Genomic DNA, 27,615 nt, shown 5'->3' with positions numbered 1-27,615 from the left:
AATGTACACTAACCAAATCAGAAGAGACCCAAAACCGGGGAGAGAAGAAGAAGAAGGGAGGACTGTTTTCTTTTTCTTTCTTTTTAAAAAAGATTTTATTTATTTGAGAAAGAGAGAGAGAGGGAGAAGCAGACTCCCTGCTGAGCAGGGAGCTTGATAAAGGGCTTGATCCCAGGACCTTGGGGATCATGACCTGAGCTGAAGGCTGATGTTTAAGGGACTGAGACACCCAGGCACCCCATGGGAAGACTGTTTTCATGTTTACCCTTATACAGGAAAATTTAATCATAGGACTTGAGATAATGGGATTTTTTTTTTGAAAAGTAAGGAAAAATAATACTGGGAAACACATGCAATTTGTAGTTGTAGTAAAACATTCTTCTACGCCATTCGGTCTTTTTCTTATTTTACTAAGATATTTCTTATTAAATGTAATATTCATGTATAAGGCCTTATAAGATACTTACCAAACTTCAAAAATTGCCAAACTCATTTAAGCTATTTTTTTCTGTAGCTTCAGTATGAATGTTCTTCATTTTATTGTGAGGAAAACTTGTGTTAAAAATTTCCATTCTTTATGTGTAATGTATAAACCCATTTGAGATAAACTCAAAGATAAAAGATTTTGCTATAATCTATTAAACGTTGTCAGAGTCAGTATAATAGGATTTGCTAAAATAGGAACCTATTTTCATTGATTAGTTTTTACATATATATATATATATATATATATATATATATATATATATATATATATATCTCCTGTCTTCTCAGTAAGGTCAAACAGGAGAGTGGGGCCTCTGACTTACCTTAATGCACCCATGACAAGTCAGTTAGGGATAGAGGAATATAGGTTAATGGCTGTGATAGAAGCTGCTGATGCCCCATCGAAGTCCCCTCAAGTGTCTGGAGGCACCCTTCCTCAGCTGCTGAGGTGTCTGCTGCACCCATCTCTGGAGGGTGTTCTTGGGTTTTAGGAGATATCTTGTCTAATGATCCCTGAAAGGTCAAGCACTCACTCCCTAAGGTTGTAACAGTTTAGCGCCTGTAAGTCGTTCAGTATATCAGTGGTGCCACTCATACTCCATAGCTCCCTGTGGAATTAAATTGATCTTGATTTCTCCTAAAACCACATCCTCAGCTTCTTACCACAGCTCTGCTGTTTTCTCATTCACTTATAAATTTCTTTTTTTTTAATTAAAAAAATGTTATTGTGTTATATTAGTCACCATAAAACACATCATTATATATATTTTTTAAGATTTTATTTATTTACCTGGCAGAGAGAGATCACAAGTAGGCAGAGAAGCAGGCAGAGAGAGGGGGAAGCAGGCTCTCTGCTGAACAGAGAGCCCAATGTGGAGCTCCATCCCAGGACCCTGAGCCGAAGACAGAGGCTTAACCCACTGAGCTACCCAGAAACCCTGGGTACATCATTAGTTTTTGATGCAGTGTTCCAAGATTCATTGTTTATGCACCACACCCAGTACTCCATGCAATACATTCCCTCCTTAATACCTACCACCAGCTCACCCATCTCCTCATCCCCCTCCCCTCTAAAACACTCAGTTGTTTCTCATAGTCTACAGTCTCTCATGCTTCATCTCTCCCTCTGATTGTCCCCCCTTCACTTTTCCTTTCCTTCTCCTGAGGTCCTCCATGTTATTCTTTATGCTCCATAAGTAAGTGAAACCATATGATAATTGACTTTCTCTGCTTGCCTTATTTCACTCAGACCGAAAAGACTCCACCCCCAAATTACTAGAACTCATACAGCAATTCGGTAATGTGGCAGATTACAAAATCAATGCCCAGAGATCAGTTGCTGTCTTACATACTAACAATGAAATAGTAGAAAGGGAAATTAGAGAATCGATTCCATTTACAATAGCACCAGAACCATAAGCTACCTTAGAATAAACCTAACCAAAGAGGTAAAGGATCCACATTCAAGGAACTACAGAACACTCATGAAGTAAATTGAAGAGGACACAAAAAGATGGAAAAAAAATACCTTCCATGCTCATGGGTCAGAAGAATAGACATTGTTAAAATGTCTATGCTGCCCAGCATTTATAAATTTCTTTTGAGAGTAAATGGACTCATTATGAAGTCTGTATTCCCTAGCACACATGAAAGTAACTCCTGAAAACATGTTAAAAATGAAAGCAGGACATGAGGCATCCAGTGATGGAGACATGTCGTGGACAAAGGTTATAGGCCTTTTAGCTTTTCTGAAGGTTAATGCTATTTTTCACTTGTATTGTCTATGTCACCCTCCTTTATCTTACTGTGTAATAATAATAATTAAGACATAAATAGAGCATACTTGGGTGCCTGGGTGGCTCAGTGGGTTAAGCCGCTGCCTTCGGCTCAGGTCATGATCTCAGGGTCCTGGGATCAAGTCCCGCATCGGGCTTTCTGCTCAGCGGCAAGCCTGCTTCCCTCTCTCTCTCTCTGCCTGCCTCTCTGTCTACTTGTGATCTCTCTCTCTGTCAAATAAATAAATAAAAGATCTTTAAAAAAAAATCTTAAAAAAAAAATAGAGCATACTTATGCTTACTATTCCCAGTAAAGGCCACATAAGTAATTTTGCTGTTTTTTCCATTGGTTAGAACTTTGGATGGTGAAATGCCCATTATTTTCCTAAGAGTGCATTTCTCCGATTTTTCCCAGAAGATACTGCCTGAGTGGGTTGTAGTTGTCTGGATCTGGCAGGTTGTATATTTATTTATTTATGTATTTATTTATTTATTTATTTATTTTTAAGATTTTATTTATTTATTTGACAGACAGAGATCACAAGTAGGCAGAGAGGCAGGCAGAGAGAGAGGGAGGAAGCAGTCTCACTGCTGAGCAGAGAGCCGGATGCCAGACTGGAGCCCAGGACCCCGGGATCATGATCTGAGCCAAAGGCAGAGGTTTTAACCCACTGAGCCACCCAGGTGCCCCAGGTTGTATATTTAAAGGAGGCCACTTGGTAGCTATATTAACTCCTTCAGGCCTTTAGGGTAGTACTTAGTATAGTTTAGGGTCAGTGTTAGCCAGGTCCAAACTGGTGAATTACTCTAAGTGATACACTAGAGACTTGAGTGAGTTAACATAACTTCCCAACATGTTACCTCAATGAGCAAGCAGCTCACATTTAGGAAGAGTTGGGCACAGTGAGTGCAGGTGACAGGATTCCGAACAGGACATGGCTGGTTAGCTCTTTTTAAGCACTATTCCCTCTTTTGCACTTTGGAGGTTAATTTTACCAAATGATAATCCCAGAGTCTGAGGGAATGAATGGTGTTTCCATTTGTTTAGAAATAGATGAGACACTGGCATAGTCTGGATCTGTGATCTGAAAAAGAAGATTAATTATTTCCAGTCTTTAAACAAAATCCAGTGTATTCTGAGTCTTAAAGCATAACATTTGTATGCGCTTGCTAGGGGTTGCTGTAACAAAATACTACAAACTGGGTGACTTAAATAACAGAAATTTATTGTCTCGGAATTCTGGAAGGCTGCTGTTTGAGATGAAGATGTCAACAGAGTTAATTCCTTCTGAGGGATGTGAGGAAAGTCTTTCCCATGCCTCTCCCCTCACTTCTGCCCCTTTGCTGACAAGCTGATATTCCAGGACTGGTAGAAGCATTATCCCCACTTATGGCCTCATGATCACATGGTGTTCTTCCAGTGCCTATCTGTCTCCATATTTCCCATTTTTATGATGCCAGGCATAATCTCAGAGGCTTCTCTAACTCCATTACCTCTGTAAAGACCCTATCTATAAATAAGGTCACATTACTTACCTCATATAAATTTGGAGAGGACCTAATTCAATCCATAACAGAATCATTAGAAAATTCTTTTGTGTTGGTGGATGTTATAGTTGGAAGTCACAGGACTTCAAAGAAATTCAGTCATTAAGGATACACCTGGCATAACAGATACAAGAACATTAAGCTGAAAAACAATACATTGATGAGAGAAATTGAAGAATATCCAAGCAACGTAGATATCTCATGTTCATAGAGTAGATGTTGCTAAAATGTTACTTTCCCCCAAACTGATGTACAGATGTAATACAATTCCAGTGTTTAAAAAAAAATTATTTCTTTTGAGTTATTAATTTTTATCTTTTGAGCTTTAAATTTTTTTTTATTATGTTCTATTAGTCACCATACAGTGCACCGTTAGTTTTTGATGTAGTGTTCCATGATTCATTATTTGCGTATACTACCCGTGCTACATGCAATACATGCCCTCCTTTATACCCATCACTAGGCTAACCAATCCCCTCATCCCCTGCCCCTCTAAAACCCTCAGTTTGTTTCCCAGAGACCATAGTCTTTCACGGTTCATCTCCCCTTTTGATTTCCAACCCCCTTCATTTTTCCTTCCTTCTCCTAATGTCCTCCATGCTATTCTTTATGTTTCACAAATAAGTGAAACCATGTGGTAGTTGATTTTCTCTGCTTGACTTATTTCACTCAGCATAATCTCCTCCAGTCCCATCCATATCAGTGCAAATGGTGGGTATTCATCCTTTCTCATGGTTGAGTAATATTCCGTTGTATATATGGATCACATCTTCTTTATTTGTTTGTTTGTTGAGGGGCATCTCAGCCCTTTCCACAGTTTGGTTATTGTGGACATTGCTCTGTGAACACTGGGGTGCATGTAGCCCTTCTTTGCACTACATCTGTATCTTTGGGATAAATACCCAGTGGTGCAATTGCAGAGTCATAGGGTAGCTCTATTTTTAATTTTTTGAGGAACCTCCACATTGTTTTCCAAAGTGGCTGTACCAGATTGCTTTCCCACCAACAGTGTAAGAGGGTTCTCCTTTCTCCACAACCTCTCCAACATTGGTTGTTTCTTGCCTAGTCAATTTTGGCCATTCTAACTGATTTAAAGTGGTATCTCAGTGTGGTTTTGATTTAAATTTCCCTGATGCCTAATGATGTTGAATATTCTTTCATGTGTCTGTTAGCCATTTGTATGTCTTCTTTGGAGAAGTGTCTGTTCATGTCTGCTGCCCATTTTTTGACTTGATTATTTGTTTTTTGAGTGCTGTGTTTGAGAAGTTCTTTATAGACCCTGGATACCAGCCCTTTGTCTAGTGTCATTTGCAAATATCTCCTCCCATTCTATGGGTTATCTCTTTGTTTTGTTGACTGTTTCCTTTGCTGTGCAGAAGGTTTTATCTTGATGAAGTCCCAGAAGTTCATTTTTGCTTTTTTTCCCCTTGCCCTTGGAGACATTTCTTGAAATAAGTTGCTGTGGCTGATGTCAAAGAGGTTACTGCTTATGTTTTCCTCTAGGATTTTGATGTTTTCCTGTCTCACATTGAGGTCTTTCATCCATTGAGAGTTTATCTTTGTGTGTGGTGTAAGAGAATGATCAAGTGTCATTCTTCTGTATATAGCTGTCCAATTTTCCCAGCACCATTTATTGAAGAGACTGTCCTTCTTCCCACTGGCTATTTTTTTCCTGCTTTGTAGAAGATTAGCTGACCATAGAGTTGAGGGTTTGTATCTGGCTTCTCTGTTCTGGTCCATTGATCTATGTGTCTGTTTCTGTGCCAGTACCATGCTGTCTTGATGGTCACACCTTTGTAATATAGCTTGAAATCAGGCAACATGATGCACCCAGCTTTGTTTTTCTTTATCAACATTTCCTTGGTGATTCGGGTCTTTTCTGATTCCACACACATTTTAGGATTGTTTGTTCCAGCACTTTTAAAAATGCTACTCCTATGTTGATTGGGATGATATTGAAAGTAAAGATTATTTTGGGCAGCATAGACATTTTTAAAATGTTTATTCTTCCAATCCATGAGCATGGAATATTATCCCATCTTTTGTGTCTTCTTCAATTTCTTTGAATAAACCTAACCAAAGAGGTAAAGGATCTATACTTTAGAAACTAAAGAACGCTTACAATTCCAATTTTAAAGAAGTCACATGCATGTTGGCTAACTGAGTATAAGTAAAAAAAAAAAAAAAGCAAAAGAAAGAAATCACAAATCAAAACTCCAGCGTGTTCATTTATAGAAATAGGTCAGCTGATTGTAAAACCCATACAGAAATGCAAAGGACCTAGAATAGTCCAATGAAATCTAAAACAAATAATAAAGTTGGAGAATGTGTGTTCAAACTTGTACAATGAAGAAAATTCAGTAAGATTACAAAATTACCACATAAAAATCAAATACTTTTGTATTCATAATTAAGGATGAGAAGCTATAATAGAAGATATCACCTTATTTACAATAACTACAAAAAGTAAAAATAGTATGTTTACTTAGAGTACATTTAATAATAAACACATGAAACGTAAATAAAACAAAAACAAAATAAACAAAATAATAACAACAAAACCCAAAACCTTTAAAATACTAGTAAAAGATAGAGTAGTTCTGAAATTAAATGAATTGATGTTTTCACTCCTAGATTTACACCTAACAGACTTACTTTGAAAACAATGTTCACAGAAGCATTATTTGCAAACCTCTTAAACATAAACCATCCAGATATCTAATAACAACAGAATAGATATTAAGTTGTAGTATTCATCTCAAACTATTACACAGCACTGAAAGTGAATGAAGTATAGTTATCCAGAGTATGAATCCACCTCAGAAATCAAAGTTGAGTAATCAAAAACAGGAAGAAAAGAGTTTAGGATGTATGATTCTTATACACACATACACACACACACACACATATAGTTCAAGGAAATCAGACAAAACTAAAATAAAACACTATTTTAAAAGATGCACATTTAGCTGATAGACTGTAAATAAATTAAGAAAATAAATACCATACAAGTAAAGATAGTGAGTAATTCTATGAGGGCTATGAAGAGTTAGTAATTGTGAAAAGGGAGGAGGGTGGTGACCAATGAATGTTGTTTTTTTATTTAGATGATGATAACTTGTCCATAATATTTGTGATTAAATCACTGAATCATATTTGTGTTTTATAGATTTTTTCATATGTCTCTTATATTTTGAAATAAAAATACAAAAATAAATTTCAATGAAAATTTTAATATGTTCTTTTCACAGCCCAGGGGATCATGCTGTGTGCTACCTAAATTGTGACAACTTGCTCTGGAGATGAATGGATTAGACAGTACACAATGGTAACCAAATTTGTATAGAAATATGTATTTTATCAAGGTGATTCTGTTTAAGACAAATGCAATCTGTCTTCAGGATAATGATCTTTTATTGCATCATTTAACCTTTCTTTCTCTATAGTAGAGACTTCTATTTCTTCCTAAAAAATAAGTGGAGTCTTAGGAGAATGTATGATATTAAGAAATAATCAAAGTGAACTCATTATCTTTTAAAATAGTGCTGGTTTTTATTTTCATATATCTGAAGAATAAAAAAGAGTATGTAGACCTTAAATATGCTTGAAACTTAGGTATTTATGTTAAGGTGTTAAAGAATTAAGTTTATTTTACTCTTCGCTATTAGCACATTAATATTATTGGTCCATGCAAGGACCCTGGTCTATTTTGCTTTATGTAACTTAATTAATATTTAATTCAATTTAATTTTATGCATTGCTATTTATCTTCAGTCCTCAATTTGATTACTATCCTGTTATTTATTTGTTATTTTGGATCCAAAGATTGATAGCTCATTATTATTTTTATTTATAATTTTTTCAAGATGTAGATTTTATAATAAGGAAAATCATTTCTAGCATTATATATGAGTGTAGAAGTATGTATCCATGTACTTTTGCGACTGCAAGGTTTTCTAGTATTTTCCTTCTTTTTTCTCTTGTTTCTTATATTTTGTATAACCTGGGCTGTGATTTTCTGAGGTGATGATTTTCTAGTCAAACATAGGGATTTTGGTTCTTAGATAGTGTGGGTGAAACTGTGGAAAGAATTTTTACCTGAGAATCGAAGAGCTAGGTTGTAATTCTGAATATGCCAATAATTTACTCTGAGAATTGGGGCAAAGCTGTTTCTCATTTTGGAACTATTTCCTCATTCTTCTTAAAAACTGGTTATTCTGGGGCGCCTGGGTGGCTCAGTGGATTAAAGCCTCTGCCTTCAGCTCAGGTCATGATCCCAGGGTCCTGGGATCGAGCCCCATCTCGGGCTCCATGCTCGGCGGGGAGCCTGCTTCCCCTTCTCTCTCTGCCTGCCTCTCTGCCTACTCATTATCTCTGTCTGTCAAATAAATAAACTTAAAAAAAAAAACCCTGGTTATTCTAAAAGTCTGTCCCACCTGTAGTTTCCAGGTGTTAGGTTACTATTATTATTATTATTATTAGAGATTGTCTTTATTTCTCTGACAGAGAGAGAGAGCACAGCAGGGGGAGTGGGAGAGTGAGAAGCAGACTCCCCTCTGAGCAAGGACCCCCCCCCCCCCCACCGCCCCGATCTTGGACTCAGTCCCAGGACCCCAGGATAATGGCCTGAGCCAAAGGCAGACACTTAACTGACAGCCACCCAGGTGCCCCTGGATGTTTTTAGAAACAATTAAGATCAAGGAAAAAATGTAGACCAAAATAGCATTGCCAGTTTATAAAATTTTGCTAAGTGAAAAAATCTTTTTTTCCAAAAAGTATTCCCCAAACCAGGGTTCAAATCTGTTTCTTCCCTTCTACCTTCTTTTCTTCTAGTCATCTGTTCAGCACCCATTCCATTTATGACTAAGTTCTAATGGCTCCTAACACATGATCTGCCCAAAACGAAATTCAATTTCTTCACCTATGAAGCAGTTCCTCCTCCTGTATCCCTGTTTAATTAATAATATTACCATTTTATTTCTCATGGTTGAAATATTAATGTCTTTGGCTTTTCCTTTCTTTTGCCATCTGTTGAAAACGTCAACCAATCATAAAATCCCCTTCATTTAAAATAAAATGTATCCCTCAAGCTGCCTCACTGGTACAGCCTTAACCGGCTCCCCAAACCTTTTTCAGTCCCATGTTGTAGCAACTTCCTGATTATTTCTGATTCTCTCACTTACTCCTTCCTCCTCAAGTGCTTCTAAGCTGTCATTTTTCTGAATATGAGATATGATCCCATCACCCATATACCTATATTTTCTCTGACAAATCAGTAAGAATTAATATCCAAACTCTGTTGGGTGTACTGAACCTTTTAAAGTTGTTTCCTTATCTATCTTTCTGGTTTTAATTACCAGTTTTCTGACTGATACCACATCCCATTCTCATATCAAATATTTTCCTGTTGTCCAAACATACTCTCGCCATCCCTGTCTTGTTCATTCTTCTAGGAAATGTCTTTTTCTCCTTCTTTCTCTGATAAACTTTACCTCCCTCAAGAGACCTTCAGACCTTCTCCAGGACTAATCATCCCCTCCTTTATGCTCCACTTGCTTTTAGCTCTGTACTGTTTTGGGGGAAAGAAAGTATTTTAGTAATTGGCATCGCAAGAGCCTTCTATCATGCTTAGAAAATCAGATGAATCAAAAAGTATATTGATACCAAATAATCACTGAACTGTTGGCTTTCCACATTTACAAGGTGTATGAAATCAGTTAAATAAGTGTTGGACAGTGTTGCATTCTCTTTGTTCAGTGTAGCTCTTGTCACATAGCATATGCACAATAAATATTTTTGAGCAGGTGAGTTACTAAATGAGTATGTACTTTGAGCATGACACAATATGGAAATACTTAATGACAGCTGACTTGGAGGTCTCTGAGAAACCCCTTTGTGCTCAAATCCCACACCCAGAGCCAGATGGGTTTTGTTACCCAACAAAACTCTAATGTTGACAACTATGTTCTAGCACTGCATATTGTTTGAATCTTCAGATCTTCAGATGGCAAAAATATCAACCAGAAGTTTTCCATGTAGAATAATTGCTTTGGTAGTGCATGCTATTGTTTTTACCGTATCATAGATATTCATGAGCCATGTCTATTGATAGAGCCTGCTGGGAGAAATACTGTTCCTGCTGAAGCATGCAAGAAGGAACTTTCTATATATAAATAGGTGGTTATAGGTGCTAGATCAGGGAGCGTCCTAAAAGAGGCAGACGTGTCACATATGTGGGACCATAAATATTTTCCCAAAGATACCAGGGTGATTCTTATGCATATCAATGATTAATGACCTCAGTCTAAGGGACTAGGGTGAGAAATATGTCCCCCTGGCTGAGGTAAATCCCAAAGAATATATTTCCCTCTAAAGAGTTCTGGAGTTTCTTTTCTGCAATCCTAAAATGCTCTAACCAGGGTTAACAAAGGTCAACATAACTTTGAATATATTTAATTGGAATAAAAGGAGTAATAAAATATCTTTCCCATTGTTTTGGAACACTTGCAGTGAATTAATTATCCTTTAGTTTCTGGAGGCTCCACACATACTAAAAATTCAAATTTTATGTGGGATTAATCGTTTGACAGAAACTGTTTTTAGGGAGAAGTAAAACAAAACACCCACGAAGACAGATTTATGCACAAACTCTAGAATATTGTTGGTGCCTTTGTGTAGTTTATAACAACTGTCTTTAGCAGCCAATTAAGAGTTTATGATAACCGTTGATTTAAGTGTGAGCATAGAAGGAGTTAAATGTATTTAATATTTAAAATTAATCTATCACGTTTTCTTTTGAAGAAATACATGAAAATTTTCTCAGTCAATAAAAAGTAAGTTATAATGTCCTCAGAAAGAAATCACTTTCTAGTTCATTCCCAGTTAAGGTCAGGATAATATAGTGTAGTTTTCACCTAAGATATCAACCTCATTTGAAAATTTACTTTCCAAAAATTTTAGAAACTTTGAATATTGGCTAAGGAGGCTTCATGCTAAATCTAACTAAGATTGATCCACCTGTAAATTTTCCCTTACGAGATAAAAACAAAAACAAAACAAAAAAACCAAAACATTGTAAGCTCCCTCAAAGTCTTCATAGCTAGAAGATTTGTGCTGACTTTCATGGAAGTAGACAGGACACAATACTTCCAAATTAATTACTTTGATCTAGACTACAATTAACCAACCTTAATAAATTCTTTTTCTTTGTTATGGTATCTCCCCAAGTCAGTCTTTCCAGGGTTTCAAGTGGAAGAGAAACAAATGAGAATTGTTTACATTCATTTTATTCAAGGGGCTTTATTATTATTATTTTTTTTTTTCTTGTTTGAAAATTAGTGGAAGTTTCTAAGTAGAAGGAAGTTGCTGCTTCCTCTGGAGAATTTTGCAAGACACTGAATAAGATACTTCAGTTCACAAAGGTGAATGGAGCCTTTCAGTGTGGTCTCTCTATGCTAAGGGCTGTAGATAGTCCCTGGCTTGTTAGCTGTTTACATTTTTGCAAATGAGAAAATTGCATCGGGAGAAATTTTTATCCAAGTCTGTAAGGGGAGCTTTGGGACTCTGAGTGAGAATCAGTCTCAAAATTGTTTCCTGACTCTTGGTCCTGTGTTTTGCACACCTCTGAAAATGGTATTTCCGTGAATTTTCTCATCATCTCTATACCAGAATCCCTTGATAACTGTTGAATTTCTATCACCAAATCTTCATTCAGAGAGTTATGGAAGAATCAGGTTTAGATGCAATGTTGCAGATCATTTGTTTCAGCATGCTTTCTCTAAGCTAAAAAAGAGTCTGTGTTTTTTTAACCCCAAACAAAAAGAAACCAAAAGAGGAAAATGCTACATTATCTCCTTGAATGACTTATTAGTAGTAGACATTTCCATAGTGGGAATTTTTCATAACCTTCTTCCAAGAACTATTTTCATAGGGATAGCAGGAGAGAATATGAAAATACCAGGAAAGACATACAGGGGGAAATAATCACTAGAGGTAAAAAGGTGTAGAAAGTATTGAAAATAAAAGGTAATCACATGTTTTTGTTTGTTTGTTTTTTGTTTTGTTTGTTTGCTTGTTTGTTTGTTGAAAAATTGTTTCCAATCCTAAATCCAGGACCTAGGGCCTGTTTTTTGTTTTTTGTTTTGTTGTTGTTGTTTTAACCAGGTTTCCTTATCAACACATTGACTAAAATTTCCTCACATTGTACAATATTTGTTGCAAATTCTATAGTGCTTTTGGGGTGGCAAGGACTTCTTTGTATAAGGCAGAATTAAGAATCACCTTATATAGTTAGTAATAATAATATATAACTGCCCAATGTTATGAACCCTCATTCTACCTAGCTACTTATAACTGGATTTTAAATGCAGCTGATGACTATCTCAATTTTTAGATAAAAGTTATGTAAATCCTTCAAGAGTAATAAGGAGTTCTAATATTTGGTCAAAAAATATGAGGGGGAAAAACACAAAATGTAAGGAAAGTCATGCGAGTCTCTAGAATGTTTTATTAACAAGAATCAATTCCTAAATTGTATATTTAATAAAGTGGACAATTGCAGAGACAAAACTAGTTTTGGAAGAGAGAATTCAGCTGTGAAATTACAGCACAGCTTCATGTAATTTAGTGCTCATTTTCCCTCACAAAAAACCCCATAAAGAAGAAAACATGTGTAACTATCCTTATTTTATAAAAGGGGAAAGGCATCCTAGAATGACATATTAAATTATTGCCAAAGTTGCTATAGTTCATAAAAAAGTAAGCCACTGCTGGTCAGAAGCCAATTAGATTTTGAATTTAAGTATTCTGATTCTAAATCTGATGTTACTTGCACTATATGGAAATGAAGGTCTTAATATATTCTTGGGAAGATAAAGTGACAGAGACCAGACTTATCTTCCATCTGAAACAATAAAAAAGAGACAAAATTGACAAAACTATGATTTTTAGACATAGACATCAGAACAGTGATCCCTGAGGGAGAGGAAACAATGAGGTGAGTCTCTGATTGGCCCAGGTTACTGCAGCCTCAGGGACTCACTGAGTTGAGGAAAGGAGGGGAGACCAAGCGATTTGAATTTGCCCAGCAGAGTACTAGATGACACACAGAGAGAGAGAGACAGAAATAGAGAGAGAGCTGTGTTTGTTGCGGGGGTGGGATCTGAGCATCTACAAATTTTCTCTTTTTTCTTTAGCTGAGTACTGATCAATGAATTTGAGACAACTATCCAACAGCTGGAAAAGATATACAAAAGACTTAAAGAAAGGAATTTACAGAGGTCACAAAGGTTGGCAATAGTTCTTGTTTCCACCATTCAGAGGGACTGTAATTTTGTAATTAAAGGAGTTGGGATAGAGTATGCGGAAATATATTGCCTCAGTAATGGGGCAAAACTAGTTCTGGACTAAGGTCATGTCTGGTCCCACCCAAACAAGTATAAAAGCAAGATTTGAATGGATCAAACTGTTTTCAAGTAACTGTACCACTCTCCTGAATAAAGATCAAGAATATTTACAGAAATATAAAAATATGCAAGATCCAAAAATGTAGAATTCACAGTGTTTGACATCTGATCCAGAGTTACTAGGCATGCAAAGAAGCAGAAAATATGATCTGTAATGAGGGGGAAAAAATCAATCTATAGAAACAAATCTATGAAAGACGCAGATGATAGAATTAGGACAAGAATTAAAAAACTGGGTGTGGTGCATTAACAATGAATTCTGGGACACTGAAAAGAAATAAAATAAAATAAAATAAAATGAGAAAAAGAATGTTAAAACAGCTGTTATACTCATATGGTGTAGATGTAAGAAAATAGAAGAAAGATTATACATGTTAAGTAGAGATAAAAAGATAGAGATAAGACCCGAATCAAGCTTCTAGAGATGAAAACTACAATGTCAGAAATGATAAATACTCTGGGTGGTTAAAATGGCAGGTCAGACACACAGAAAAAATGGAGATCTTGATATCCGTACTAAAAAAGATCAAAATTATTTAATGCAGGTAAGACTGTGCTTAGAGTACAGTTGACAGCGTGTGTGTGTGTGTGTGTGTGTGTGTGTGTGTGTGTAGATAATAAGGGAATATTATGGATATATATAAATAAGAAGGACATAGAGCTGAGGTCACTGATTTAAATCTTCCTTTAAACAACAACAAACAAACAACAACTTTAAAAAGAAGAACAAATTAAACCTAAAGTAAGCAAAAGAAAAGCAAGAGCAGAAATAAATCAGAAAAACAAGAGAAAATGGAAGAGACTAAAATCTGATTCTTTGATTGATTTATCAATAAAATTGATAAATCTCCAGAGAACCTGAAAGGAGGAGATGAAACAAATTACCAATATCAGAAATGAGAGAAGAGACAACAGTACAGAGGTCACAGAGTTTAAGGATAAGGGAATATTATGGAAAACTTTATGCCCATATATGACAAGTGAGATGAAGTATAAAAATTCATTGAAAAACACAAACTGCTGAAGTTCCTTCAAAAAGAAATGGATAGGAACACCTGGGTACCTCAGTGGGTTAAAGCCTCTGCCTTCAGCTCAGATCATGATCTCAGGGTCCTGGGATCGAGCCCCACATCAGGCTCTCTGCTCAGCAGGGAGCCAGCTTTTCCCTCTCTCTCTGCCTGCCTCTCTGCCTACTTGTGATCTGTCTGTCAAATAAATAAATAAAATCTTTAAAAAAGAAAAGAAAAGAAATGGATAACTGAATTGTGCTTTTTTTATTAAACAATTTGAATTTTACTTAGACTTCTAGCAACTATGTAAAGATGAAATACTACCTACATTAGCAAAAACACAAACAGAATATGAGCAAGAAATGTGAACAGACATTTCACCCAAAAAGATATGTACATTAAGGATGAGCCCTTGAAAAGATGCTCAACCTCATGAGTCATTAAGAACATGTACATAGGGACGCCTGGGTGGCTCAGTTGGTTAGGTGGCTGCCTTCGGCTCAGGTCATGATCCCAGCGTCCTGGGATCAAGTCCCACATCAGCTCCTTGCTCAGTAGGGAGCCTGCTTCTCCCTCTGCCTCTGCCTGCCACTCTGTCTGCCTGTGCTCACTGTCTCGCTCTCTCTCTCTCTCTGACAAATAAATAAATAAAATCTTAAAAAAAAAAAAAGAGAAACATGTACATAAAAAAAAAAAGTGAGATGTCATTACACACTTACTGGAAGACTAAAATTAGAAAAAATTATGCCAGGGACGTAGAATGTTTTCACCTCTTATACCTAGTTAGTGGGAAGGTAAAAAGGCACAACCATCTTAGAAAACATTTATATACACACCAATGGCATGACTTGGTGATTTCAGTCCTAGGTATTTACCAAAGAGAGAGATGAAAGCAAGTTTCTATATGAAGACATATATACACATGTTCATAACAACTTTATTTGTACTAACTAAAAATGACCCAAATGTCCACCAATAATGGAATCATTAAATAAATTATAATACATTCTTGTAATGGTATATTACTGAGCCATAAAAAAGAATGAACAACAAGGATAGCCATAAAAAAGAAAGAACAACAAGGATGAAATTCAATATAATTAGGCTGTAAAGAAGCCAGACAATAAGAGTACATACTCTATGACTCCATTTACATAAAATTCTATAAATTCTATAAAATTCTATAAAATTCAAATTAATCTGTCAACAGAGAAAGCAGGCTTGCAGTTGCCTAGAGATGGAAATTAGGAATACAGAGAGGCATGTGGGGTGGGTACAACGGTACACATGTAAACTTTGGGGATGATGGATATTTTTATTATCCCAATTATTGTGACGGTTTCACTGTGTGTGTCTGTATGTCAAAATTCACCAAAGAATACACTTTATATACATGCAGTTAATTTTATGCTGGTGAATTTCTGTAGAGTTAGGAGAAATTATTCTTGTCATATTCATGATCAGAATACACACAAATATTGTGTTGCTGAAACTATGTCCTATTTCCTCTCCCATATGTGACCAAGAGTCCCCTCCAGTAATCATGTAGCTTTCCTATTGGGTTCTTATAGACTACATTCTTTCACTGGAAAGTAGTTTGGGTTAAAATACCATTATTTAAAGATTCAGTATGTGTTTCCTATTAGAGTGGGCAAAAAGAGAGATTCTTGAGTGAGATTTGGAGGACAGAATTAAGGCAGCAGCCACTTTAGAACTCATCCCTATTGTAGCTTGTCAGCTAACTCATGGCATTGTTATTGGACAGTTAACCTGTCCTATAAGGGCTCCTCCTTCCTCTGGGTCTTCTTTTAGCTATTTCTTCTGGTCTAGAGCTGTGTTCACTTCCATGATGTAGGGCACCAGCTTCCCCTGCAGGGCTTTCTTACCCTCGAGATTACAGGCAACAGGAACTGACACGTATTTCAGTCCATTCTCATGAATTCTAGCTCATACTGTGGATGCAGGTTATGCTTGCTTTCCTGTATTTATACACATCTTCCCTTCCCAAATGCCATCCTTGGGGATTTAAGTCTCCAGCATCAGATTCTAAGTTTACATGAGTCTGAATTTTAGATGGGTAGATTTGAAAGCTTCAGCCACTTTGAAGAAAGTTTCATTTTCATCTTGGATCCTTGATCCTATTTCTTGAGAAGGGAAAATTTTAAGTATGCATTCACAATGCCACCACCCATGGAGGCCTGCCTTATTCATTTCCAGACTCGCTTGTGGGTATATGCTGTGTCCTATAAAGACCTCCAGACCCTTACTTCTAATGGAGCAGATTTAAAGATGGCGAGGAGAATAAATCCATTACTGGATGTATAGACAGATGATAGATAGATCGATCTATATATATATCTACCATGTTTACTATAATACTTCTCCCTCCATATTTTAAGCATGGCTGTTTCACGGTGAAAAGGGAAATCCTTTGCTATTCGAAACTTTGATTATAAATACTTTGTCACACCCTAGTTTTGCAACCTTGGACAAGTGATTTAACTTGCTGGGGCTCAGTTGTCTTGTGTATAAAGGGTGGGTTATACAGTTTACCCTTTCATGTTGCAAAGTTTAAAGGAGTTATGTAAATTAATTGATACTGTGCCTGGAACATGTTAAGTTCTCATTAAATGTCCCTGCTATTATTTCATGTAACTAGTTGCAGAACACACAAAGTCATATCTCTTTTAATATGTTTCACTCATATGTGGGACACAAAGAAGTGAACAGAGGACCATAGGGGAAGGGAGAGATATCCAGAGGGGGAGAAATCAGAGAGGGAGATGAAGCATGAGAGACTATGGACCCCGGGAAATAACCTGAGGATTTCAAAGGGGAGAATGGACGGGGTAACAGGGTATTGAGGAGGGCACATGTTGTGATGAGCACTGGGTGTTATACTTACTTAATGATCATTGAACACTACCTCAAAAAATTATTACATACTATATAGTCGCTAACTGAACATAATGAAAAATGAAACTGCAACACTTAAAATTTTTTTAAATTTATTTTTTAAACATTTTAATTTTATTTTATTTTTTCAGTGTTCTAAGATTCATTGTTTATGCACCCACCTAGTGCTCCATGCAATATGTGCCCTCCTTAATACCCACCACCAAGCTCACCCATCCTCCCACCACCCTCCCTTCCAAAACCCTCAGTTTGTTTCTCAGAGACCACAGTCTCTCATGCTTCATCTCCCCCTCCAATGTACCCCAATTGACTTTTTATTTCCTTCTCCTAATGCCCTCCATGTTATTCCTTACACTCCACAAGTAAGTGAAACCATATAATTGACTTTCTTTGCTTGACTTATTTCACTCAGCATAATCTCCTCCAGTTCCATCCATGTTGATACAAAAGTTGTATATTCATCCTTTCTGATGGCTGCATAATATTCCATTGTATATATGGACCAAATCTTCTTTATCCATTCATCTGTTGGTGAATCTTGGTTCTTTCCACAGTTTAGCGATTGTGGCCCTAACCACTATGAACACTGGGGTACATATGGCCCTTCTTTTCACTTCATCTGTATCTTTAGGGTAAATACCCAGTAGTGCAATTGCAGGGTCATAGGGTAGCTCTATTTTTAATTTTTAAGGAATCTCCACACTGTTTTCCAAAGTGGCTGCACCAACTTGCATTCCTACCCATAGTGTAAGAGGGTTCCCCTTTCTCCACATCCTCTCCAACACTTGTTGTTTCCTGTCCTGTTGATTTTGGCCATTCTAACTGGGTAAGGTGGTATCCCAGTGTGGTTTTGATTTGAATTTCCTTGATGGCTAAAGATGATGAACCTTTTTTCGTGTTCTGTTAGCCATTTGTATGTCTTCTCTGGAGAAGTATCTCTTCATGTCTTCTAAGGTGGGATTTATCCCTGGGATGCAAGGGTGATTCAACATTCACAAATCAATCAATGTGATAGAACAAATCAATAAGAGAAGAGAGAAGAACCACATGGTCCTCTCAACTGATGCAGAAAAACATTTGACAAAATATAGCATCCATTCTTGATTAAAACTCTCAAAGTATAGGGATAGAAGAAACATTCCTCAACTTCATAAAATCTATGAAAAACCCATAGTGAATACCATTCTCAATGGGGAAAAACTGACAGCATTCCCATGAGATCAGGAACACAACAAGGATGCCCACTCTCACCACCATAGTACTGGGAGTCCTGGCAACAGCAATCAGGCAACAAAAAGAAATAAAATATATTCAGATTGGCAAAGAAGTCAAACTCTCTCTCTTTGCAGATGACATGATACTTTATATGTAAAACCCAAAAGACTCCACCTCCAAACTACTAGAACTCATACAGCAATTCGGTAATGTGGCAGGATACAAAATCAATGCACAGAAATCAGTTACTTTCTTATACACTAACAATGAAAATGTAGAAAGGGAAACAGGAGAATCAATTCCATTTACTATAGCACCAAGAACCATAATATACCTGGGAATAAACCTAACCAAAGAGGTAAAGGATCTGTACTCGAGGAACTACAGAACACTCATGAAAGAAATTGAAGAAGACACATAAAGATGGAAAAGCATTCCATGCTCCATGGATTGGAAGAATAAACATTGTTAAAATGTCTACTGCCCAGAGCAATCTATACTTTCAATGCCATCCCGATCAAAATTCCACTGGCATTTTTCAAAGGGCTGGAATGAACAATCCTAAAATTTGTATGGAACCAGAAAAGACCCTGAATTGCTAAGGAAATGCTGAAAAAGAAAAACAAAGCTGGCGGCATCATGTTACCTGATTTCAAGCTTTACTACAAAGCTGTGATCACCAAGACAGCATGGTATTGGCACAAAAACAGACACATAGACCAATGGCACAAAGTAGAGAGTCCATATATGAACCCACAACTCATGGTCAAATAATCTTCGACAAAGCAGGAAAAAAATAAAGACAGTCTCTTCAATAAATGGTGCTGGGAAAATTGGACAGCTATATACAGAAGAATGACACTTGACCATTCTCTTACACCATACACAAAGATAAACTCGAAATGGATGAAAGACCTCAAGGTGAGGCAGGGATCTATCAAAATCCTAGAGGAGAACATAGGCAGTAACTTCTTCAACATCAGCCACAGCAACTTCTTTTAAGACACATTTCCAAAGGCAAGGGAAACAAAAGCGAAAATGAACTTTTGGGACTTCATCAAGATCAAAAGCTTCTGCACAACAAAGGAAACAGTCAACAAAACAAAGAGGCAACCCACAGAATGGGAGAAGATCTTCACAAATGACACTGTAGACAAAGGGCTGATATCCAAGATCTGTAAAGAACTCAAACTCAACACCTAAAAAACAGATAATCATGTAAAAATGCTACACTTACTAAAGGTGTAGTGAGAATAAAATAATAACAAAAATGAAACGAACAAAAAGAACTTAGACCATCTGGCTCTGGAGTCTTCATGCTCCCCCATCACTGTGTCCTTCAGACAGCAGCAAGTCTGAACTAAGCAGTCATAGCCCACAGAAGGACCGCCATTCATACCTGCAATTCAGAGTGCGGCTGTGTCTGGAGACTAACCCAAAACGGCATACTGGACTACAGACCCGTGTTCCACTGGGGAGGAAACTGCCTTGCCCTCCATCTGCATTCTGGAAAAACCACTGCTGGACCAGCACTGATATCAGGTAGCAATCTACTGGCTCATTGGAGGATGCGGGGCCGGGTTTTAAGGTCAAGTCTCTCTAAAGCCAGAGCAAGAAATGGAGGCTCACCTGCTGACTGGATTCTCCATGTCTGGATGAAGCATTTGCAGCCAAACAACCACCTTTGTTCTGATTAAACACTCTTGGATCATTTCAGGGCAGCAGAGAGGGCCCCAGTAGGAAATTCTGGGCTTCTTGCTAATCTGGGCATTTGGGGAGCTTGACAAATTAATTGTGCTACTGTGCTGTTTAGAATAAATGCTTTGTATTATCACCCAGTCACACTTACATATGATACTTCTGTGGATTCATGACACATTGCTTTAGTTACCCCACTGCACAAGGCATGAATGTTCATGAGAAAGGATGATTTTTACTTATATATTTAATTTTCCCTTTATTCCCTGTGAAAGACCTTAGAACTAGCACTCCCTCTTCGTGATTTTGCTAGCACAGTGTATTTTTCCTTTATTTTGCAGTCTTTAAAACTTAACTTTGTGCTGAACACAATGAAACATGCTTCCACCAGTTCTATCCCTTGTGTCCGTGCAGATTACCATGTAGATGAAAGGAGAAACCGTGTTACGCATTCAGTTTGTGCTTCCGACCATCTGACCTATCCTAGGATTCAGCATTCCTAGATGTGGGGGTAAAGCACAATTCTTAGGGGCCATTGAATGAAGTCAGCTTAGCAAGTACTGTCTGTTTTTGACCTCATTCCCTTCCTCGACCCCACCGGGAAATCTTAGGAAGGAGAGAGCAGTTGCAGGCACAGAAATAAACCCATGAGTTAGGATGGTTTGTGTTGTAAGCCAGCTAAATTTAACTTAAGTTAAAAAAAAAAAAGAATGAGGAATATGTCAGTATTTGAGTATGTAAGTGTCTATGTAGGTGTAATGAAAATGGAGCTTTTGTTCTAGGAGAACAATTGGCTTTGAGGACCTCCCTCACCTCTCCGCAGTCCCGTGGATATCTTGAAAGGTCTCAGCTGTCAGTTCTACTATAAGAACACGAAATCACCAAAGAGAACTACACACCACCGAAAGGAATTTCATTATGAATCAAGACTAGAGAAAAGCGAACCTGTTTATCACCAATTTGGATAGATTCAGGTACAGCTGGAGTTTCCCTTGGCTAATTACGTTCTTTTCCATCTTGTTTTATTAAAGATAGGAACAAAGGAAGCCCTTCTGGAAGTAGCTGGCACTTTGTTACTCCCTGATTTTAATGGTAATAGCAATACTTTAAGCAAGTAAATGTTATGATTCAATTAATCTTTTTTTTTTCCTTTTAGGATATTTGAACTTTGTTATAAATCATTTCTATCTGGCCAAGTGAAGTATATAAAGATGGGATCAAAAGGGATAGACTTTCAGAATTTCCACTGGATTTAAATATACTTATTACTATTACTCCTTCTAATACTCTGTTTTTATGGCTGTGAATCGAGAGACTAGATTCTCAGTTATTTTCTCTACCCCAAAACTAATTATTATTTCATTCTAATACATGTAAAATATTACCCACTTTCAGTTATGTCATTATATCATTAATATGACAGCCAAATGAATGCTATCAGTGAACTAATTCTTCCGTACCAGGTTTCAGGTAGCTCAATGTCAAAAAATGTTTTGCCAGCTCTAAAAACTTTTATCTGCTTTCTTCATACTTATCAGTGTTGTAACAGTGAAACATGGCTGGGTGAGAGCACTGGTAGCCTGAAGACGTATAAAAGAGGGAGATAGGTTGCATTTTCATTTTTATTAAAATTCTTATTTTCAACTAGCTGTATGCTTTTTATGCTTGGCCTAATTTCCTTTTGGCTATGGGCAACTTTTTGCAGGTTTTACAATCTCTTCATAAAACACAACCTATCCCATTATCACATTACATACCTCCATGGGCACATAATATTTTACTCAACTTAGAGGAGGGGAGATAAAGGCAAGAACAGTTTTCAAGGTTTTGAACTTTTATTAATGTGTGCTTTGCTGGGCTTTGCTCCTAGTCACCTATTAACCAATAGGCATAATAAAATATTTGAATCATTTTTATTTAGTGGTATCTCTGTGTCTCTTATGATAATTAAGAATTATTTTAGATAAATGCATTCTTTTCACATGCCATTTTAATTTTGTTTTCATTGCTATAAATGACACACATACATTGAAACTTACTACGCTAATAGAATAAGGTAAAAAAACTCCATACTCTACTCATGCAAAGAAAGTTTAAGTACTTTTTTTCCAGATAATTGAAACGTCTTTCTACTGAATGACAAAGAAACTTTTACTTACTCATATGTCTGTTGGGTCCGTTATCAAAGGAACGAGACTGAGACAAAGTGAAAGTTATGCAAAGCCTTATTCTATGCCAAGCATTAGAAATTAGACTGACAGGCCAGGGAAATGAGGCTGAGACAAAGTGAAAGTTATGTAAAGCTTTATTCTATGCCAAGCATCAGAAGTCCGACTGACTGGCCAGGGCCGCCTCCGAAGAGAGCGACCCCTCTTGGTCTTACAGGCTAGTTTTTATTGGGCACAACTGCAGACCTCTACGTATGTGGCTTTGGTTGATTGGATGTCTTTTACCTGTCTTATTTTAGGTGTGTGTTTTAGCAACAGTTACCCAGAACCGATATCGCTAACTGCTGAGGCGTTTATTACACAACAAAATGGCTACCTAGGCAACGTGGAGTCACTATGGCTAAGTAGGCCCAGGCAGGCCCTAGGGGTTTAACAGGTTTTAACATGAAATCGGCCCCAACAATGTCCATATTTCCTGGGTTAATGATTTTCTTTTTTACTCTAAGTGTCAGTCTACTTAAATTTTAACTTATAATTTAATTCCCAGATTGGTAGGATGCAGTAGCCTTTGCATTAATCATTCTCCTTCACCTCTTTCCCTGCTATACCTCAGGATCATATCTAAGTGAATGAATGTATCTAAGTCTGGGTGGAGAGAAGGGGGCCTTGGCTTGATGAATTGGCCCTTGGATTCTGGTTGATGATAGAATTGATTTCCTTAAGGTGGAAGATGAAATCCCTTTTCTCCTGGATGTTGACCAAGGCCTCTCTCTCAGCTCTGTAATGACTTGTCCTATGGTTCTCTCCATCTTCAAACCAGCCACAGAATGTCAAGTTCTTTCTATACTCCAAATATTTCTGCTGAATTCTTCTGTTCTGCCCAAAACAGAATAGTCTGCTTTTAAGTATTCTTATCTGATTAGGTCTGGCTCACCTGAATAATCTCTAGATCTTAAATTAATTGACTTGGGTCTTTACTCTAAATCCCTTCAAAGTAGTACCTAAGTAAGTGTTTGAAAAGCCAAGGGACTGGAATCTTGGGAGGACCATCTTAAGAATTCTGCCTGCCACAGTTTGCCTTCTGGCCCCCATAAAGTCATGTCCCTCCCAAAACAAAATATATCTACTCCATTTCATGGTACCCCCAAAATTTCATTTTATTACAGCATTATTTTCAAGTCTCAAATCTCATGTAAATCTTGTTAGGTCAAAATTCTAAAATCTCATCATCTAAACCATCTAAATTAGGTGTAGATGAGGCTACCTTTCTTCCCGGAGACTCAGGAAGAAACTGCTTCCAAGTTCATTCAGGATGTTGGCAGAATTTAGTTCTTTGTGTTGTAGGACTGAGGTCCCCTTTCCTTGCTGGCTGTTTGCCAAGGGTTGTGCTCCCCTCCTAGAGGCCAGCTGTATTACATCTACAAAGTGCTTTTTCCCATACAATATAACATGTTTGTGGGCAGGCTGTGGAATCATTTTCATTGTTTCCAAAGAGTGGGGAAGGATAATACTGGCAGCCATTTAAGAATTCTGCCCACTAGGGATGGGATGCTCCTGTGGACCTTCTGGAGCCCTTGTCTTTTACCACTCCTGACTAATTAAGCCTCTGGTCTGTATATTCTTGGGTTTTCCCATACATTTCTACTGGCACTGAAAGACAGGTGGGGCAAGGACCTGTTATATGATTTATTTATACTAACTTTGTCTTCTTGCAATCTACTCAATCTGGAAAAGCAATCTTTATAGTTGTTCTATTTTATTATGGCTTTCCTTAATGTAAAACCTTGCAGTTTTGTTTGTCACATTTGGTTCTCATTATGGTTGTCATCGGACAATTTGAATCCTGGGATTATGGGGTTCAAATATAACTGTACAGTCATTCATTTCTAATATTGGTGAGGGACTCTAATGCTTCCTTATAAAATGCACAGAAACTCTACAAGAAATAAATGGAGATTCATGTGATTGAATAAATATTGAAAACTAGAGAGAAGTTATATATATGTGGCTACCAACTGTTTAAATTCAAATTTGGATCAATGATTCTCTAGTGAATAGATTACTCCTTTAAATTTTTATGTTATCCTTGTAGGCTTGTGGTAAGTGCTCCGTAGGTCTGATGTCCAGGAGGGCTCTACAATCTGAGAAACATCTTAGTGAAAACACAGATTAAAAGAAACTGTTCATGTGTCATTAGTTTAATAAACATTTATTGACTACCTACTATATGTCAATACCTATACTTTGTTCACTGTTCTAGCGAATGAGATCATGAACAAACAAAGCAGATACAAAACCCCTGTACTCAACTATATAAGAAAGTTATATAGAATGTTAGAAAACAAATACCAGCATGAAGCAAGATAAAAGATATCAGAAATGTTGATTCTGGAATGTAGAGATTCAAGTTTATGGAAAATCAAACTAAGAATGTACTCTTTGAGCCAAGGCTTAAAGAATAAAAGGGAGGTTGACCTGCGACTATCTAGGAAAAGAGGATTGTAGGCAAAGAATAGTTAGCACAAAGGCAATAATAGGAATTTTCTAGGAACAGCAAAGAAGCAGTGGAGCTGGGATGGAGGAGGCGAGGAGGAGAGGGAAAGGAAAAGAGGTAAGGGGGTTGGGCAGGGTGGGAGAGAAGTCAGATAGGGACACATAGATATTATAAAGATTTTAGATTTTCCTCTGAAAGGAAGAGAGAAATATTTGATGACTTTGAGCTAGGTTTGACATAAGAATATGACTCACATTCTAAAGCAATCATTTTAACTGCTTTATTGAGAATACTTGTATGGGGCAAGGAAGGAAGCAAGGACCTAGTTAGGAGGCTACTGCAATGATCCTAACCAAAACCAAACCCAAACCCAAACCAAAACCCCAAAGGTGGCTTGCAACTAAAGTGTTAGAAGAGGAAATGTGAGTAGTAGGCAAATTGTTGATGTATTTTGAAGGTATAGCCAAGATAATTTTTTGAAGGATTGGCTATAGTTGTAAGAGAAAGATCTCAAGGATAAATCTAAATTTTTGGCCTTGAGCTGTCAACTAAGATAATACAGGTAAAAACAGTTTTCAGGGCTATCTGAGGTTCAGTTAGGATTATGATAAATTTGAAATATGAGATATCCAGATGGAAAGGTTTATTAAATATTGAAGTACAATATTTTTTTTAAAATATTCACTTACAGGTATTTACTAGATACCCAAGAGGAAATGAATCAAGATTTGAAATGTGAATTTGAGGTTCAAAAGAGAGGTGTGGGCTGCAGACATAAATTTGGGATTTATTGGCATAAAGACAGAGCCAACAGAATAAAAAATGTGGTGAGCATAGGTGGACTAGTGAATCAAGGACTGTGTTCTGGAACACTTCAATTTTAAGAGGTCAGGCAGAAAGGAGGAATAAGAAAAGGAGATTTGATAAGAAGAGAAGAGCATGGTAAGAGACTATCAAGAGGGTGTAGTATTCTGAAAATCAAAGAGAATATATCAAGGAGAAGGAAGGAATCAAGGAAGGGGTGATGGGTGCCAAGTATTGCTGGTGGGTCAGGTAAGATGCAGTATAAAAATTGACTGTTGGATTTAAGAAACTGAAGGTTATTGGTGACGTTGACAAAATTACTTTCTTTCGGGTATGGAATGATTGCTTACATGGAGTGGGTTTAAAGGAGACTGGAAAGAGAAGAACAGAGCAGTGAGTTTGGATAGCTCTTTGATGAGCAACAACGGGAAACTGCTGCTGATAAGGAGGCAGAATCAGAGGGAATTTTTCCTTTTTTAATGAGGGGAAAGCACAACATATTTCTGTGCTAATTAGAATAGCCATAGAGGAGGAAAAATTGATTCGCAGGAGAGAGAATTACTATGGCCGGTGTTAGATTTGTTGAGAGGGCTTAGGATCTAATGCCCACGTGAAGGAAAGGGCTAACCATCGTTCATCTCTTCTACAGGCAGGACAGCAGAGCGTGTGAGTATAGATACCACCAGGTCTGAAGGTAGATGTGGTGATATTGTTGGCTTTGGCTTTCAAGCAAGGCAGAACAAAGTAGATGGAAGAAATGAAAGTAATTGAAGAGAAATTAGGTAGATATATATAGGATTCTATTGTTACTTCATGGGGTATGAATTTTACAGAAATGCTTTCACATGTGATTTTTGTGACCTTACTCTTGTCCTCCGTTGGTAGAAATGTGAGCCAATACACTTCTTTCTAAGAGTTCTTTCACATGCTCTTGTGTGCTGGAACAATATTCTGTCTCCTCCAGAAACGGTAGTATGTTCTGTGACAGGTATAGACTTTAGTGCTGTGACGTTCATAATTTATTTTTTTGGTAATGACTTTTAGTCACTTGCATTAATTTTTTTAATATAGTTTTTTTTGGATGACAGAACACTTTTGCAACCAAAGTCTTAAATATTTTACATAAAGAGAAATCAAATCTATTAATGTCCGATTAATCAGCATATTTACTCAGGCCGCAGATCAAAACTGTGCAGTAACGGTGAGCAAGAAGAAAGAATATTGCTCTCACAAAATAGTGCTATATGAAACTTAGCTGAAATGTTCAAGTCAACTCCTGCAGTACAAAGTGGGAATTGGTGCATTCAAGTGAATTCTGGAATAAGAAGGCAAGTTGTTTTAATCACGTTAAATTCCTAAGAACAGGGGTGCCTGGGTGGCTCAGTGGGTTAAAGCCTCTGCCTTCTGCTCTGGTCATGATCCCAGGGTGCTGGGATTGAGCCCTTTATCCGGCTTTCTGCTCGGCAGGGAGCCTGCTTCCCCCTCTCTTTCTGCCTGCCTCTCTGCCTACTTGTGATCTCTGTCAAATAAATAAAAATCTTTTAAAAAAAATTCCTAAGAACAGACTTCAGGGACGTAACTGGTTAGGCATATAGAAACCATATAGAAATGTTATCTCTATCTAGTCTCATTAAGAGAAAGACGTTTATAAACAGAATTTTGTAGATATCCTCATGCATTATTTGCACATTTATCTCACAATGTAGGCTTTAAACCTAAACACCTATATTGTAATTTTATTGGTAAACTGAAATACTGTTATTAAAATACCACTGATCAATAGTTTAACTTAGCAGTACCATTTGAGTGGGAGAGCAATCCCTGTATGCATTTGAAGTTATGTGTTAAGGAAACTGCATGTTATTTAAAAGCTTACTAAACAAATAACATTAAATAGAGAAAACTGAATTACCTCTTCAGGCATGAAAATGTATTTTGTTATTATGAATAAGTAGTAAATTTCTATGCTATACCATTCCTTGCTATGATGTATTTTTCTTTAGTTTTTCTGCTGAATCCCAAATTCACCAACATAAA

The sequence above is a fragment of the Meles meles genome, chromosome 10, assembly GCF_922984935.1.
Source record: "Meles meles chromosome 10, mMelMel3.1 paternal haplotype, whole genome shotgun sequence".
NCBI classification, from domain to species: domain Eukaryota; kingdom Metazoa; phylum Chordata; class Mammalia; order Carnivora; family Mustelidae; genus Meles; species Meles meles.
The sequence above is the reverse complement of the archived record's forward strand: the minus strand, read 5'-3'. Positions refer to the sequence as shown.